Here is a 15,028-nt window from a genome sequence, read left to right as displayed (position 1 = left end):
GAGAGATTTTAGGCTGTTCCTCAGAGCAGTGACTTGAAGGCAGACAGGCATCCCTTTCGCTCATGTGGACAGCCTCTCCTAACAGGACTGCAAAGGGGTACGCCACCTCCTACGTCTCTGTCGATTTCCTCGGTTTTGTAAAAAACCTTTCCCAACATAGAGGAGGAGGAACAAGAATGGTGCAGGTGAGAAAATTTCATCCAGCTGTCTATCTATATGGATGTGTGGGTGCACATCAATACATATGTGTAGATATGTACACACTCATATAAATATACACACACGTGTATCTTTATACAGACTGTCTGTATCTATACAGTCAAACGTCGCTTAATGACAGGGATATGTTCTGAGAAATGCGTTGTTAGTTGATTTCGTCATTGTGTGAACATCATAGAGTGTACTTACACAAACCCAGATGGTCTAGCCTATACACACCTAGGCTATATGGTACTAATCTTATGGGACGACCGTCGTATATGCGGTCTGTCATTGACTGAGATGTCATTATGTGGCGCGTGACTGTACATAAATGCTGAGGAAAAGATCTGGAAGGACACACTCAAAATTGCTATAGTAGTGGGGGGAGGGAGCAGTGATGAACGAGGGTGTTTTATGACTGTATATTATGTTTCATTTAATTAAAAATGCATCCCTGAATTGCATCTAATTGATAATTAGAATAACCATTTTAAAAGACAAAAAACAAAATTCTATTTTTCTTTAATGTTTCTTGTGATCACACTAAAACCTTCCTGCCTGGCACCTCCACTGATGGGCTCTCTTCCCCACTTCAGTTCCCATGATTCTTGCCCTTTCCCATGGGCCGGCCCCTTAGACGTTTGGGACCCACGAGCAGGCCCACCCTACTCCAAAGCCTCCCATCTCCTGGACCTCCGAACACGTCACACAGCCCCTTCCCTCAGCCATCCTGGCTGCTCACCACGGAGGCCCAGCATTCACCCAGTAAACTGAGCATTCAGCAAGTGGTGGGCCCTGGCTAGGTGCTAGTTACAGGGTGCATTCATTCTTAGGAGGACAAAAACACGTCAACAGTCATATTCAGGTGCAAGGCATGTATGCGATGGGGTCACACAAGGGAGCTGCTGAGCCTGTCTGGGCTGAGGGAGGAAGCCTTCCCCCACGTGGCCCCCGGACTAAGCCTGGGGGGATGAGCAGGTGTGTGGGCACTCTGGGAAGAACAAATAGCATTGGCAAAGGCTCAAAAGCCAAAGGACCTTGGCACATTCAGCATGTGGCAAACAGTTCGAGATAACCAGAGAGCAGGGTGCATGTGAGGGCTTTGTGGAAACACCATCCTGGGAAGAATGCAAGATGCAACGTAGAAAGGGTCTCACCAACTGTGACTGATTCTCTGGGCCCCAGAGGGCCCTGAAAGGGTTCAGCCGGGGAGAGATGAATCAGATCGGTGTAGGGCAGGGGTTCTCAACCAGGGGTGATTTTGTCCCCCTCCCAGGGGACATGCAGCAATGTCTAGAGACATTTTGGGCTGTCAGAACTAGAGAAGGCAAGTGGCATCTAGTGAGTACAGGCCAGAGGAGCTGCAAGCATCCTCTGGTGCACAGGACAGCCCCTCCACAAAGAATTTTCTGGGCTGAGATGTCACTAGTGCCGTGGCTGAGAAACACTGGTACAGAGGGTGGATAGTTCTGGCAGCAGTGGCGAGGATGGATTGCTGTGTGGGGGTGGGGAGTGGGGAAGGTGTGGGGAGGAGGGGTGGGGGCAGGAAGATCTGATGAAAACGTACAGCAACCGCTCAGATGGGAGATGACAAGAGCTTGAGCTAAGACAGGGCAGTGAGAATGGAGAGAGGAATCGGGAGGTAATATAAGGAGTAAAGTGGTAAAACATGGTGATGGATTGGTTATTGTGGTAAGGGGGGTAATATAGTGGGGCTGTTATGATACAGGTTAGGCTACCATAACAAAGTGAGCCAAAAATAACAAGAGCTTAAACAAGGTGGATGTTTATTTCCCATCAAACCTGTAATGGTGGCTTGACTACCGAGACCCCATCTATCTAATTGCTCTGTCATCCTCAATCCATGTCCAAAATGGCTGCTCCAGCCCCTGCCTTCACATTCATATTCTAGCCAAAGGAAAGGCAGGAAAGAGGAAGCAAAGGGCTCAGTCCTTCCCTTTAAAGGCATGCCCTCCCTAGAAGCTACACACATCACTTCTGCTCACATTCCATTGGCCATAACTTAGTCATGTTGCTGCCCCTTCCTGCAAGGGAAATGGAGTTTGAGCTGAGAGCCATGTACAAAATGAAAACTCTTATAACAATAGAAGTAGGGGTGAGCAGCCATTGGAGGCAATTAGCTATCCATGCCACAGGGGATAAAAGAGAAAAAATGAAGGGAAACAGCCAGGTTTTGGGCATGAGTAACTGAGTGGATAGGGGGTATCACTAAGAGGACCAGAGACCATGGGGGTGGGGGCAGCATGGGCAAGGGGGCAGACTCATTTTGGACAGGCTGCATTTGAGCCCTGTGGGACCACAGTGTGGTCTGTCCGGTAGAGTCTGAAATCAGGTCTGAGCCAGGAGAAGGGTCCGGGGTGGGTGCAGAGGTTCAAGAAGCCACAGATAAAGGGGAGATGGCCCAGAAATGGTGCTTTATCTGGAGTCTGTGAGCCCCACCCATTAGAGCAGGCCTAGGGTCCTAAGAGGAAGATGCAGCCTACAAATTCCCTGAAATTGTGTGTCAAAGTATGTGGACACATGTTCTGCTTGTGCACTTTTCCGGGTAGACAGCTCATGATTTTCATCAGATTCTCAAGGGGCCTGGGGAAGACAGAGGTAAGAGGAGGGTTAAGAATGGCGGCCTGAGACCCCTTGATATTACTGAGGCGGGCAGAGGAAGAGGAGCCAGCTGAAGGGACCAAGAAAGAGCAGTGAGGGAGGTCGTAGGAGCATCAGAACACAGCATTGTAGGGTGGGGGGCGGGGGGAGGGTAGAGTTTAAGAAGAATGCGGTGGTCGATGGATGAGGCCCATAGGGTCTTAGGAAGCCCACGGCAAAGGCATGGTCAGTGGTATGGAGGGGACTGGAAAGAGCAGGTGTAGGAGGCAGGGTCCTGGAGCAAAGGATTAGAGGGAAGGCCAGTTCCAGAGCAGACACAGGGCTCTGTAGGATGGCAGAGGATTAAACACGTCTATAGGCTGAGTGGAAATGTGCAGCAGAGAAGAGCAGAGAGAGAGTGGGTGATACTTTCTTCTTGAACCAGGCTCCTGACACCAACCTCAGCACTCGAGAGTGGTCCCAGCAGCAGGCGCAGAAGTGTTCATTGTCACAGAAAGGACTCAAGCTTCTGGAGTGCTTTCTAGCTCTGCCTGTCACTGGCCGGGTGCTGGGGAAGTTAATCCACATCTCCAAGCTTCTTGTCCCCATGGTGCGAACTCAGATAACAACCTGCCTGATGTGAATGATGAAAGGATTAGAAGAAAAATCATGGGTGACATGTCCAGCTCAGGTCCTGATCGCAGTAGATGCTCAGTAAGTGGGAGGGCCCTTCTCCCTTCCCCATCCTCCTCTTCTTATAGTATTGTTGCTTTTTAGTTCACAGGAAAAGGGCAGTCTTTGAGGAAACTTTATAATCTTCCTGCTTGTCCCAGAAAGGCAGAATTTGGTCTATTTAAAGTATTGCACATCAGCCTCATGTGGGAAGAATGAAGTCAGAAACACTAAAATTATATAGGACAATAATAATGGGACAAATAAGCAGACAGTCACCTTCTTAAAATCCCCAGTGGCAGCTCCCAGACTCATCTCCATCCATACCCAGTTATTAGTGGTGTTTCTCCAAAGACAAGTGTCACAAGATCGCCCTTTGTCCCCAGCATTCCGTTCCTGATGATGTTGGTGATGTGTTCAGAGTCATGAGTGCTCCAAGGAGGATGTTGGGTCGTCAAGGCTGGGAGCAGGGGGTAGAGGACAAAGGATTTCACACGTGAGAAAGCAATCTTCAAACAAACAACCCAATTAACAGGTGGGCAAAGAACTTGAGTAGACATTTCTCCAAGGGAGATATACCAATGGCCAATAAGCACATGAAAAGATGCTCAACATCACTAGTTATCAGAGAAACACAAATCAAAACCACAATAAGATGCCACTTCACAGCCATTAGGATGGGTACTACCCAAAGAATAGAAAATCACAAGTGTTGGTGAAGATGTGGAGAAATTGGAATGCTTGTGGATTGCTGGTAGGAATGTAAAATGGTGCAGCTGCTGTGGAAGACAGTATGGCAGTCCCTCAAAAACTTAAACATAGAATTACTGTATGATCCAGCCATTCCGCTTCCAGCTATATACCTGAAAAAATTTAAAGCATGGATCAAACAGATATTTGCGCACCTATGTTCATAGCGGCATTATTCACAACAGCCAAAAGGTGGAAGCAGCCCAAGTGTCCATCAACAGATGAATGGATAAATAAAATATGATATGTACATATAATAGAATATTATTCAGCCTTAAAAAGGAAGGAAATTCTGACACATGCTACAACATGGATGAACTTTGAGGACATTATGCTAAGTGAAATAAGTCAGTCACAAAAGGACAAATACTGTAGGATTCCACTTATGTGAAGTACTTAACGTATTCAAATTCACAGAGACAGAAAGTAGAATGATGGTTGCCAGGTGCTGGGGGAAGGACTGGGGAGTTAATGCTCAGTGGGTACAGAGTTTCAGTTTGGGGAGATGAAAAAGTTCCGGAGATGGATCATGATGACGGTTGCACAACAATGTGAATGTACTTAATGCCAGTGAATTGTACACTTAAAAATGGTTAAAATGTAAAATTTATGTAGTGTGTATTTTACTACACATGCACACAAAAGCAATCCTCAGATCAAGTTGTGCTGGAGAGAGCTGAGGATCATTGTTTAACTGGTGAAAGGTTTTTCTATGAAATTAAAAATTAGGCTTTTCTGAAAATACTATCAAAAATAAAAAAGCACAGCAACCCAATCTCAGTAAGCTAGTTCCTGGTTCACCTGCACATAGACAGGTCATTGAACCCACCCCTGCTCTGGGCTGACCCAGCTCCCCACGCTCAAGAGGCGTGTCTGAGTCTTTGAGGAAGGCTGGCCTGTTTCTGAGTAATGGGAATATGAGTCAATTTTTCCTCTTCTATAATTTTGACTTTTATATATTTTCCACATTTTCAGTAATTGATGTGATAATTTTTATCATGAAGAAAACATTCCCATTCTCTATAAATTCTCCATATTTAAATTCTCTATATTTTAAAGACTCCATCCTCCAAGCTGGCCCTGGCCTCAGGGTTTCTCAAGACGGACCTCCACTGCCCAGGCTTAGCCCCCAGAGAGAAATTCTCTCCCAGGTGAGTCATGCTGGTAGGATCAGTGGGATGGGCTAGGATCACAGTCTACATGAACAAATGTCCCAGCAAACCTATGTGGCCGTCAGCTGGGCTCCCGGAGGGCTCTCTGCTGGGGGTCTGCAGGGGCACACTGGGATGAGCTTCAGCCCTGACCTTCGGAGCTCAGGGGACTGAGACACATAAACAGCGAACTTAAGGTGCCCCAATCTAACACCGGTCCTGACCTCACGCAAGCAGTGTGTCCTGAAAGGAAAGAGGGAGAGGAGGAGGTTGGGCCAGCCAGGATAGATCAAGGAAGGCACAATGCCAGGCTTTGGAGGACGAATGGGATTCTGAAAGGATTTGAAGGGGTGGGCGGGCATTCCAGGCAAGGGTCACAGGGGAGCAGAGGCCCAAGGTGAGAATGGGTGCTGTGTTTGCAGGGAGAGAATTTTACAGGTAACTGGATTGTGAAGCCCTGGTATGCTGGGCTGAGAAACTTGGGCTTTTTTCCATAGGTGACTGGGAACCAGGAAGGGTGGTGGTCACTATTGTTTCATTTATTTTATCAAGAGACCAGCCCGCCTGGATCGAGAGGCCTCCACATCTGCCTTCTCGTTCCCCCCAGCCTTGAGGACAGTCTGAGCCCGACCGGTGGCTGTCCCAGGACCTACAGATTGTCTCAGGTAAGCTGCCAAGTGTGTTTTTAAACATTGTTTTTCAAAGAGCCCATCCATCTTTTCCCCTCAAAGAGATGCAGAGAGTGTGAAAATAGACAGTTAACAGATGGGGGTGGGTAAGGGGGGGAGGCTGGTTGCCAGAAGAAGAGGGAAAAGTTCTCTTTGGCCTAAAGTAATTAATTCAAGTTATATTTAATTGCACATTTTAATATGAGACTTCCAAATTTTATGCCACAATAAAACAGAGCAGCCTTTGAAATGATTAAACTAGCAGCTTCTTAGTGCTCACGGCTGGAGCAGCTTCCAGCACGTCAACACACCTAATTAAAGGTCAGAGACGGGTGCTGCCAGAGCTGCTGTGCTTTCCTTAATTACTACATGAATGAACAGGTCTGTTTTGAATGCCCTACGTGACTGAAGTTTGCTCAGAAACACAGGGGCATGTGGGCTAAATCCAGGGAGCCCCATTCTTCCCCTGCTCCCCACTTTGAGAAACCTGCCTCGCTCATCAACCCCTCTACAAATTCCTCTCAGTGGACAACCCAAAAAAGGAATAGGAAAATGCTGTTAGCTAGATAAACAGATTCAAGAAAGACATGGAAGGCTAGGAGCCCAGCACATGGACCTTAGCAAGTCACTTCCTCCTCTGGGTATCAGTTTTCCCATCCATAAAGTGGGGGCATTACACGAGATAACCAATTTTGACAGCCTATTATTCTATGAAAAAATCATAACTTTTACCTCATCTCATCTGATAAAGGAGAAGAAAAGGACGGAGGGCGGGAAGGAGAGAGACAGGCAAAATTTGTTCAAAGTTCATATCTGCATCCACCTTGACTAATTTCAGGACTTCTTGTTTCCTTGCACTGCCCACCCCACACATGTCAGCACCCAGACCAAACAGCTGTTGAATAAATGCTAAATGAGACCATCCTTCTGGCCCCCTTCCACCGTGTAGGCGCCTAGAGTGAACCAAGATGGTGGCCCCCGTTGATCTGGAGTTGAAGAAGGTAAAAGAGAGTCTTGAGCAGGCAGAGGCATCTCTTAGGAAGCTGAGGGGACTGTGGATGAGAATTTCGAGTGAAGCGTGAGTCCTGCAGAAGTAAGGAGGCTCCAGGGGCCTGGGAAATGGTGTCCCCTGGCTCTCCTTAGGCGGGGAAGGAGGCAGGGTCTCTTGCAGGATGGGAGCCCGTTGGGCTGGGTCCAGTTAATGCTGTGGTCAATCGCTGTCTTGTCCCCTTGTTCCCAGCTCCAGAGCCTTTTTCACTGTGCTTGGAGCCGTCAGGGACTCAGTCGCATAGTAAGACCCGCAGAGAGCATTTCAAATTGGAGCCCCTTCAGACGCCTTGCCCGAGCTCAGGCAGCTCTGATTCTGCCTTCTCATTTGCTCTTAAAAACTCCAAGTCCAGCCTGTGTTTTTAGGTCACTTATTCCATCCCATACCTTGAAAGGTCACAGTACCTACGGTTCAGAAAGTCAGACATTCTCGTAGCAATGTTCATCTCAGGCCTTGGCCCCCTACTCCCTTTTCTTAAGGACTTGTCAAAAAAAGAAATAAGTCCAGTAAAGTGTCCCAAATAAAATCAGCATCAGAAGGAACAGGTTTCTCTCCTTGTTCAAACAATTGCTTATAAATGTGTTATTACCCAGAAACGTTTTGACCACCTAAGAGTGGTCAGAGTTCCCACTCCACCGCCGACTTAAAACCTCTGCTTTCTTGGGGGGATTAGGAGGAGTAGGGATTGGAAAGGACCCTAGACCTCGCTGAGTTTAAATCTATACTTTTCTAGAAAAGGAAACTGAATTCCAGAAAAGTCTCAGTCCGAGGTTGAGATTCGAATTCGGTATGCTCTGTCTTACACCACACTTTTTGGCTATTAGTTTATGTTCTTCAGAAGAGCTACATGTTACTTCTTAAGACTGCCTTCTGGTCAACCTTTGCATAAGAAATAAGACAGCTGAAATAGCTGTTGCTCATTAATAAATGAAGCTGTTTGTTATTTCTCGGAAGGGAAAAAAATGCTAAATGATAGGGATGACCCTAGGCTCCACTGTCAGAGCCATCACCGGAATCCTTGGAGTGACAGACTGTACTCTCCAGCATTGGCCATTTCCCTACGGGCAAATTAAGGGAAGTGGCTGGGCCTTGATTCTGACAGCAGAGGAATCTGAAGACGGGATGCCACGAGGGTGCTTGTTACAGCTGGGCACGCAGAACGAAGGTGGAATAAACAAGTGGTTAACAGTATGGATGGAGACCCAGATGACAAAGAGGAGAGAGCTGGCATCAGGGCCAAATAGGGATGACACCTGGGCTCTCCCCCTGCTCTGATCCACCCACGCCATCCCTCCTTTGAGGCGTTTCCTTATATCTAGGCTACAGTCCTGGTCCTCAGGACTGGTGACTCTGGGTAGATCACTTTCGTGGTCATGCCAGGGAACGTGCATCCATCCATCCACCCATTCATCTACTTGTGTATTTATTCTTATCCCTCCTGGCTCCAGAAAGGATTTGAGGAAGCTCAAATAAAATGCAACAAAATAACATAAGTTATAAGCAGGAAGGAAGGAAAACAAAAGTGAAAGACTAAAGGGATCCAGGAGCAAAAATGAAAGTGTACACCTCAAAATTTGTTTTGTGGTCATTCATCCCACTGTACACGTGTGATTGATGTACTTTTCTGTTTGGATATATGAATGGCAATAACAAAATCCATTTTCGTAAAGGGGTCGACTAGGATGGCATGCAGCTTGGCCCTACTCTTCTCTCTTCCCCCATCTGAAATGCACACATGAGTCTGGAGCTGCAGCAGCCGTGGGACCAGATGCCACAGGTCACAGATGGTGGAGTAAAACAACAGTTGGAATCGGAGACATCGATGACGCTGTGGAGTCGCTGCACCGCCCCTGGATGGTCTGCCTCTGCGCTCATCAGCATGTGAAGAGGACCGTCTCCGACTTGACTAGACCAGGGTCTCGGCGATTCTATTACATGTGGCCAATTGCAATTCTGATCCGGAAGGCAGCTGAAGCCAAGGACTCCAGGAAACTGCCTAGGGAGAGAGCAGAGATTGAGAAGGGAGGAGGGTGTGGACAGAGGCTCTGGGGGCTGTCGGCCTTTGATGGATGGAGAGGGGAGTCTGAGCCTCCCCTGCCAGGGAAACCGAGGGGAGACAACCGGAGAGGTAGAGAAGGGGAGGGGAACCTTGCCAAAGCGGGCCACGCATTTGCCTCTAAGCTTTCCAGCAGGCAGTGAGAAAAAGGAAACCCAGTCTGTTCTTACCATGAGATACAAAGACCAGTGGTTGAGTAGGAGGGTCAGTAACGCTGGGCTGGAGACCAGATGAGCATTCCCCCAAGGGTCTTCGCACAGTGGACACTTTGTCACTCAGTCCAAAGGTCCTCAGCAACAACATCCTAACAACAGACGAAGTCATGTGCTTTCAGGGTTTCTTACCACATCCGTCCATGTGAGCCGATGGGATCACCATCAAATAGGAAGCAAATTCTAGGGAGGGCCCAGTATATGTGGCCCAGACCCCAGCTCTCTGTACCTCTACCTTGTTTAAGGGACATATTTGAGTCTATCAGGAGGAGGCCATGAGCCACAATCTCTTTCCAGCAAAAGTCCATAAATATTGTTCCTCTCACTGGGGCTTTTAAACAACATTGGTGGCCTTGAGGCCAACCCTACTCTCTCAGCCAAGCGTCCGGGTGCAGGGCTTCTCTCCAGAAAATATAGACCCACCCACGCTGGAGTTGACCCCTTATGAAATGAAGTTGCCTGAAAAGGGAGAGTCTTAAATGCCCAACAAAGGAACCATCTGGTTAATCTGAGCAAAAGCAGGAATTCCTCAGGAAGAAAAGAAGATACCAGAATTGATTTTCAACTGGCAAGTAAGTGACATCCCATAACTCCATCTATAAACCATTCCAAAGGGCTGGGCTCTATTTAAGAGGCTGGCACTGCAGGCCTGTCAGGAAGATGATGTGCTTGGCAAGCCGTGTCACCCGTGATGGGGATGGGTCCGTGTGAATCAGCCCCACTTCTCCCACAGGCACCTCCTCAGTGAGGGAGGCCTGGTCGGGGGTGGGGTGGGCAGCCGAGCAGGGACCTCCATTGCTCCACTGGCTCCCTCATCCAATCTCTGAGCTGCCCAGGCTGCTCTGGTCTCCCTGCTGCCTCAGCCTCGGTGATAACTCAAGGGCTGTGTGGTCCAGGAGTCCCATGGAGACAGAGAAGATCCTCGAGTTCACAGAGAAGTCTTCCCCGATACTAGGGGCATGTGGATGTCTATGGCATTGAAAGGAAACTTCTCTCTTTACAGTTGAGAGAACTGAATCCACAGAGGAGGAGAACTTGCCCAGGGTCATGCAGTGAGGGGCACAGCCACGTCACGAGTCCACACACACTCTCTTGCTCTCTGTCTCTATCTCTCTCTTGCTCTCTCTCTCTCACTCACGCTCTCTCTCCAGGAAGTACTTGAACTCAACAGATCTGACCCCAGCTACAAAAGCACCTGCTGGCCTGACCAGCCTGCCCAGATGCTACCAGGGAGAGTCCAAGCATCACTGTCCCATGGGTGCCCAGGGACCTCCCCGATGTACCAAACCCTCACACAGAGCTTTGCAGGTCACAAAGCACTATCTCACCCATGTCTCACCATGGTTGTTCCAAGAACGCCTGTACCCAGCCATCAGCAGGGGTGAGAGTGGGGCCGCAGTAACCCAGGGCACCCCTTGTTCTTGAACTAGGAAAAGTGAGATTCCATGCTTGGGGCCAGAGGATGAGCTTTCTCTTTGTGGGCAGGGGCAGCGGCTCACCGCTGCGGACACGCAGGCCACGTTCCCAGTTAGCAGGGAGCCTTGGGCCCAGCCCAGCACGGACTGAACCAGCGGCTCCAAGAGAACCTCACCAGGCTCCCCTCCAACCAGGAGTGATGAAAACAACCAGCGCAAACGTGTTTCTGCAAAGCATGGTATGGGCAGTTGGAGATACACGGGGACAGGGACACTGGGCAGGCACTTACATGAGTCTCCACCTGTCATGGGGAAGGCCCTTTCTGTAGCCGCTTAAGTGTGAGGAGGGAGATGGGCAGGGTCAGCCATTCAAGTGCAGCCTGGGGGTGGGGGGAGGGACAGGTGACAGGGATGTGTCTTTGAAAGGATAGAGGTACATGGACAAGGGAGGGAAAGTGATTCGATTCAGGACCTAGACTCTGGGTTCCTGTAGCCTCAGGGTGGGAAGGACCTTCTGGTGCAGACCGTCTATAAAATGGGGACACTTGGGCTCAGGGAGGGGAAAGAATTCACTCAAAGTCACACAGCTGGTCAGTAGCAGAGCAAGGATTTGATCCCTGGGAAGGGGTTACTGGGTATCTAGACGAAGGGGCACAGGGAGCTGGGACAAAACCAGACACACACTCTGGCCAGGGGCCAGCCCTGTATGGACTGCGTGTGAATCTAAGATTGAGCTTTCCCAAAGCAATCTGGGAATATAAAACCCCAGGAGGCCTCTGCAGGCCAGTGAGAGGCCCCGCTCCCTGGAAACAGCAAGCTGTAAAAACCCGGCTGATGGGCAGCCTGGTTTATGTATGTTTGAGCACGTAGACTGACCCCAGGGCATTAAGCACCCACGCCAACACAATGCCTGCAAATCGCCCTTCCACTCAGCACAGGTCAGCTCACCAAGGCCATGGCCAGTGTCTCCAGTGGCCAGTGCCTGGGCAGCAGGTTACACCCATATCCACCCAGTTCAACCCAGGGCAGGGCCAATTAATCACAGGCCACGTGAGGGAGAAGGGATCTTAAAGAGCATTTACCAGCCTCACGCCTATCTCCACCAAATGCTGGAATTCCTACCATCTTAGGGTTGCTTGGCCACAGCCCGAACTCCTCCTGAGACAGCTCCCAGACCCACGTGGTGGCCCACTCCAAGACTGGGCAGCGCTGACCACGTTCGTCCTCGGATTCAGCCAGAATCACCTCCTCGACCCTCATTGTGTTTCCTGCCAGTTGGTCCTCATTCTGTCCCTTGAAACCACATGGAATGAATCCTTCCTCTTCTCCATACCTACTTCTTAACTGGTTAAACACAGTGACCAGCACCTCTGAACGCCCTCTGTTCCGGGATGAACATCCCGGCTCTCACAACCAGTTCCCATACGACCGGGCTCCAGTCCTTCACCCAGCTCCCCACTCCTGCCCTCTGTCCTGGTTCTTTTCTACTAAACTCTCTCCACTTGATTAATTGTGGCTCCCCAAGATGGAACGTAACATTCAGGTTGAAGGCCAACATCTCAAATCATCCTCCTTCTAGAGACCTAAGAAGGTGGCTCCTCCACGTGCCCCTTCTCCTTCCTGTTCTCTGTGTTTGGACATGCTGATCTGAGCTTCAGAGACCCAGACAGAAAGGCCGCACTCGTTCAGAGAGAGCAAAGCAATGGGCACCTGTGCTCATCATGAAATGTGTGTGGCAAGTCCTGATCTTTGCAAAACCTTAATAAGGAAGAATATTTAACTCTCTAAAGGGCAATGGGGTCAGGGGTGAAGTCCCCCAACAGCACAGCATGTGTTGGTATTAACCTGTGTCAGGTCTCATTCTGGGGCCCAGCTTATATGTTACATAGTCACTCAGGTGAGAGTAACTCTGAACCCTGCTGTGCCCTGTACCAGCAGAAAGACCACTTCATAGAGAGCTTTTAACCCCAAGAAGCCCAGGTAAGGAGATCCACACATATAGAATCACAGTAAAATGTGCTAGATGCTGTAATTCAGAACGGACATGGGAAAGCTTGGTTTCCTATCGGTGCTGTAACCAATTACCACAAACCCAAAAGCGGTCTCCCTGAGCTAAAATCAAGGTGTCAGCAGGGCTGGCTTCCTTCTTGAGGCTAGGAGAGGATCCATTTCCTTGCCTTTTCCAGCACCTGGAGGCTGCCTGCATTCCTGGGCTCACGGCACCCCCTCTCTCCATCTCCAAAGCCAGCCTCGTTGTGGCCTCTTTAAATCTCTCTCTCGCTACTCCTGCCTCTTTCTTTGACTTAGAAAGACCCCTGTGATCGCACTGAGTTTACCTGGATGATCCAGGATGATCTTCCCATCTCAAGGTCCTTACCCTAACCACCTCTGCAAAGTCCCTTTTCCATGTAGGATAACATAGTCGCATATTCATAGGGGATTAAGACATGGACATTTTTGGTGGGCATTATTCTGCCCCCCACAGGGAACAACTAACTCTGCCTGTGGGAAGACACATTACATTTCAATGGATCCTTTAAGGCTTTGCAGGAGTTTTATACAGGAGTGCCCTGGCATGAAAGGGAAAAGGGATATAAAAGAAGTGTGTGCTTCCACAAGGCATAGAAAAAAGAAAGCATGGCTAGTTTTTGCCTCTCTCTTTTTTTTTCTTTGACTGCTTGCTTTTCTTTTCCAGAAAGATCCAGGCTCTGCCTGATTGCCTCCAGGGTTGTGAGGCTCACTACCATTCAAGGCAGCTCATTTCTTCCTATCAACAGCTCTGAACAGAGAAGAATCTTCCTTATATTGAACCCTGATGTTTTCATCATCACTGGAAATGTTAATAGATTGCACGGTGCAAAGGAGTTCCTTTATTGGGCTAGAACGGGGTGCTGGGCAGTGGGAGGGTCATGGCACACAGGGGTCTGATACACACAGGAGGTTCTCTGATGCTCATCCTTGGATGGACTGTGTTCCACCTAAACGCTCCTGGGCACGTCGCCAGGCCAATAACTTATTAGAGCGATAATACCATTCCCAAAGATGGACGGTCTACAGAATTTCATTGACGCCATCTCCTCTCCTCCTGTCCTACAAATCAACTGAACTAAGGCTTGAACTAAACTTGAACTAAGGCTGAATTTGAACTTGAGCTTGAAGAGACAACAACTCAGATATAGACATTTTCCATTTCTCTTTTGGTGTCACCGTGAACATAAATTGCTAGCTAGGGGTTTGGAACCAGGAGGAGACCCAACTCTCTGCCTTCTGTCCAAGATAAGCAGGCCTTGGTCCGGTGGTCCCTACTGTGGAGGGGGGAGAGGGGAGAGCCCTGGACTGTGGGGCCTGTGAAGGGAGGACAGTGCCGTGGGAGAGGCCTCCCGAGAAGACGCATCCTGGATCCCTGTTATCTCCCGGCATCCTCTGTTGGCGTCCTTCGTTCCCGCGTCTCCTCTGTGACAGGTGGCACTATTCTTGGTTATGCTCTGGGGTGTGCAGGCAATGGAGTGGACACCACCTCGCCCTCATGGTGTGCCAGCCACAAGGGGACCCTTCAAAGCTGAACAGAGCTTCAGTCTGCAACACATTTTTATATCCATTGCCTTCTTTGATTCTTATAACAACCCAGTGAGGATGGGAAAACTGAGTCAGTGGCAGAGCTGGGACCCATATCTGGGAGCAACTCTCTGCCATTCTCACCATGCGAGGACACCTCCTGTGGGCCCTGGGTCACTCCTGCTGGGTCAGGGCTGGGCCTTGGTCAGCAATGACCTACACTTAGATTTCTACCTCCTTTCTCTCTTTTCCTCTCCCTCTCAACTACCTCTCTCCACATCCTTTATTCTTCCATATTCCTACCTCTTTATTCTCTCTTCTTTTCTCCTTCTTATCAGCCAAGGTTCCCACAGACAATGCTTGGCCCTCAGGGAGCCCCACTAGGCCTGAGGGACTAGAACCCCTTGGTGTCTACAACCACAACCATGAGTGTCCGCCTGGTGTTGCGTCCTCCTGATCAGCAGGTCCCGGGTTGGGCAGCTGACTCATGCATACCAGGAGAAGCCATGGGGGAGGAGGCCTGGAATAGCTCTAGGCCAGAAGCCAGGAGACCTGAGCTCACATGACAGCTCAGCCAATTATAACCTTACGCACATTACTGTCCCACTCAGGACCTCAGTTTTTTCATCAGTAAAGTGAGATAATAATACCTACCTCCCAGGGCAGGAGGGTTAGGAAAATTGATGTCATAGTGCCAGG

General features: G+C 49.2%; 1 long non-coding RNA gene across 2 annotated transcripts; it reads right to left on the bottom strand.

Annotated features, from left to right (window-relative positions):
* Positions 1 to 372: 372 nt before the first annotated feature.
* LOC123286037 (uncharacterized) lies at positions 373 to 11,168 on the bottom strand. Of its 2 annotated transcripts, none has more exons than XR_011503221.1 (3): positions 9,318 to 11,168; positions 3,802 to 9,087; positions 373 to 3,436 (listed from the first exon to the last, which is right to left on the bottom strand). It is a non-coding gene; the product is annotated as an uncharacterized lncRNA (long non-coding RNA). The 2 variants fall into 2 exon arrangements; XR_011503222.1 differs by having other exon boundaries at positions 373 to 3,934; positions 6,776 to 9,087.
* Positions 11,169 to 15,028: the final 3,860 nt, after the last annotated feature.

The sequence above is a fragment of the Equus asinus genome, chromosome 5, assembly GCF_041296235.1.
Source record: "Equus asinus isolate D_3611 breed Donkey chromosome 5, EquAss-T2T_v2, whole genome shotgun sequence".
Classification (NCBI taxonomy): Eukaryota; Metazoa; Chordata; class Mammalia; order Perissodactyla; family Equidae; genus Equus; species Equus asinus.
This window is presented reverse-complemented; position numbering and strand designations above follow the sequence as displayed.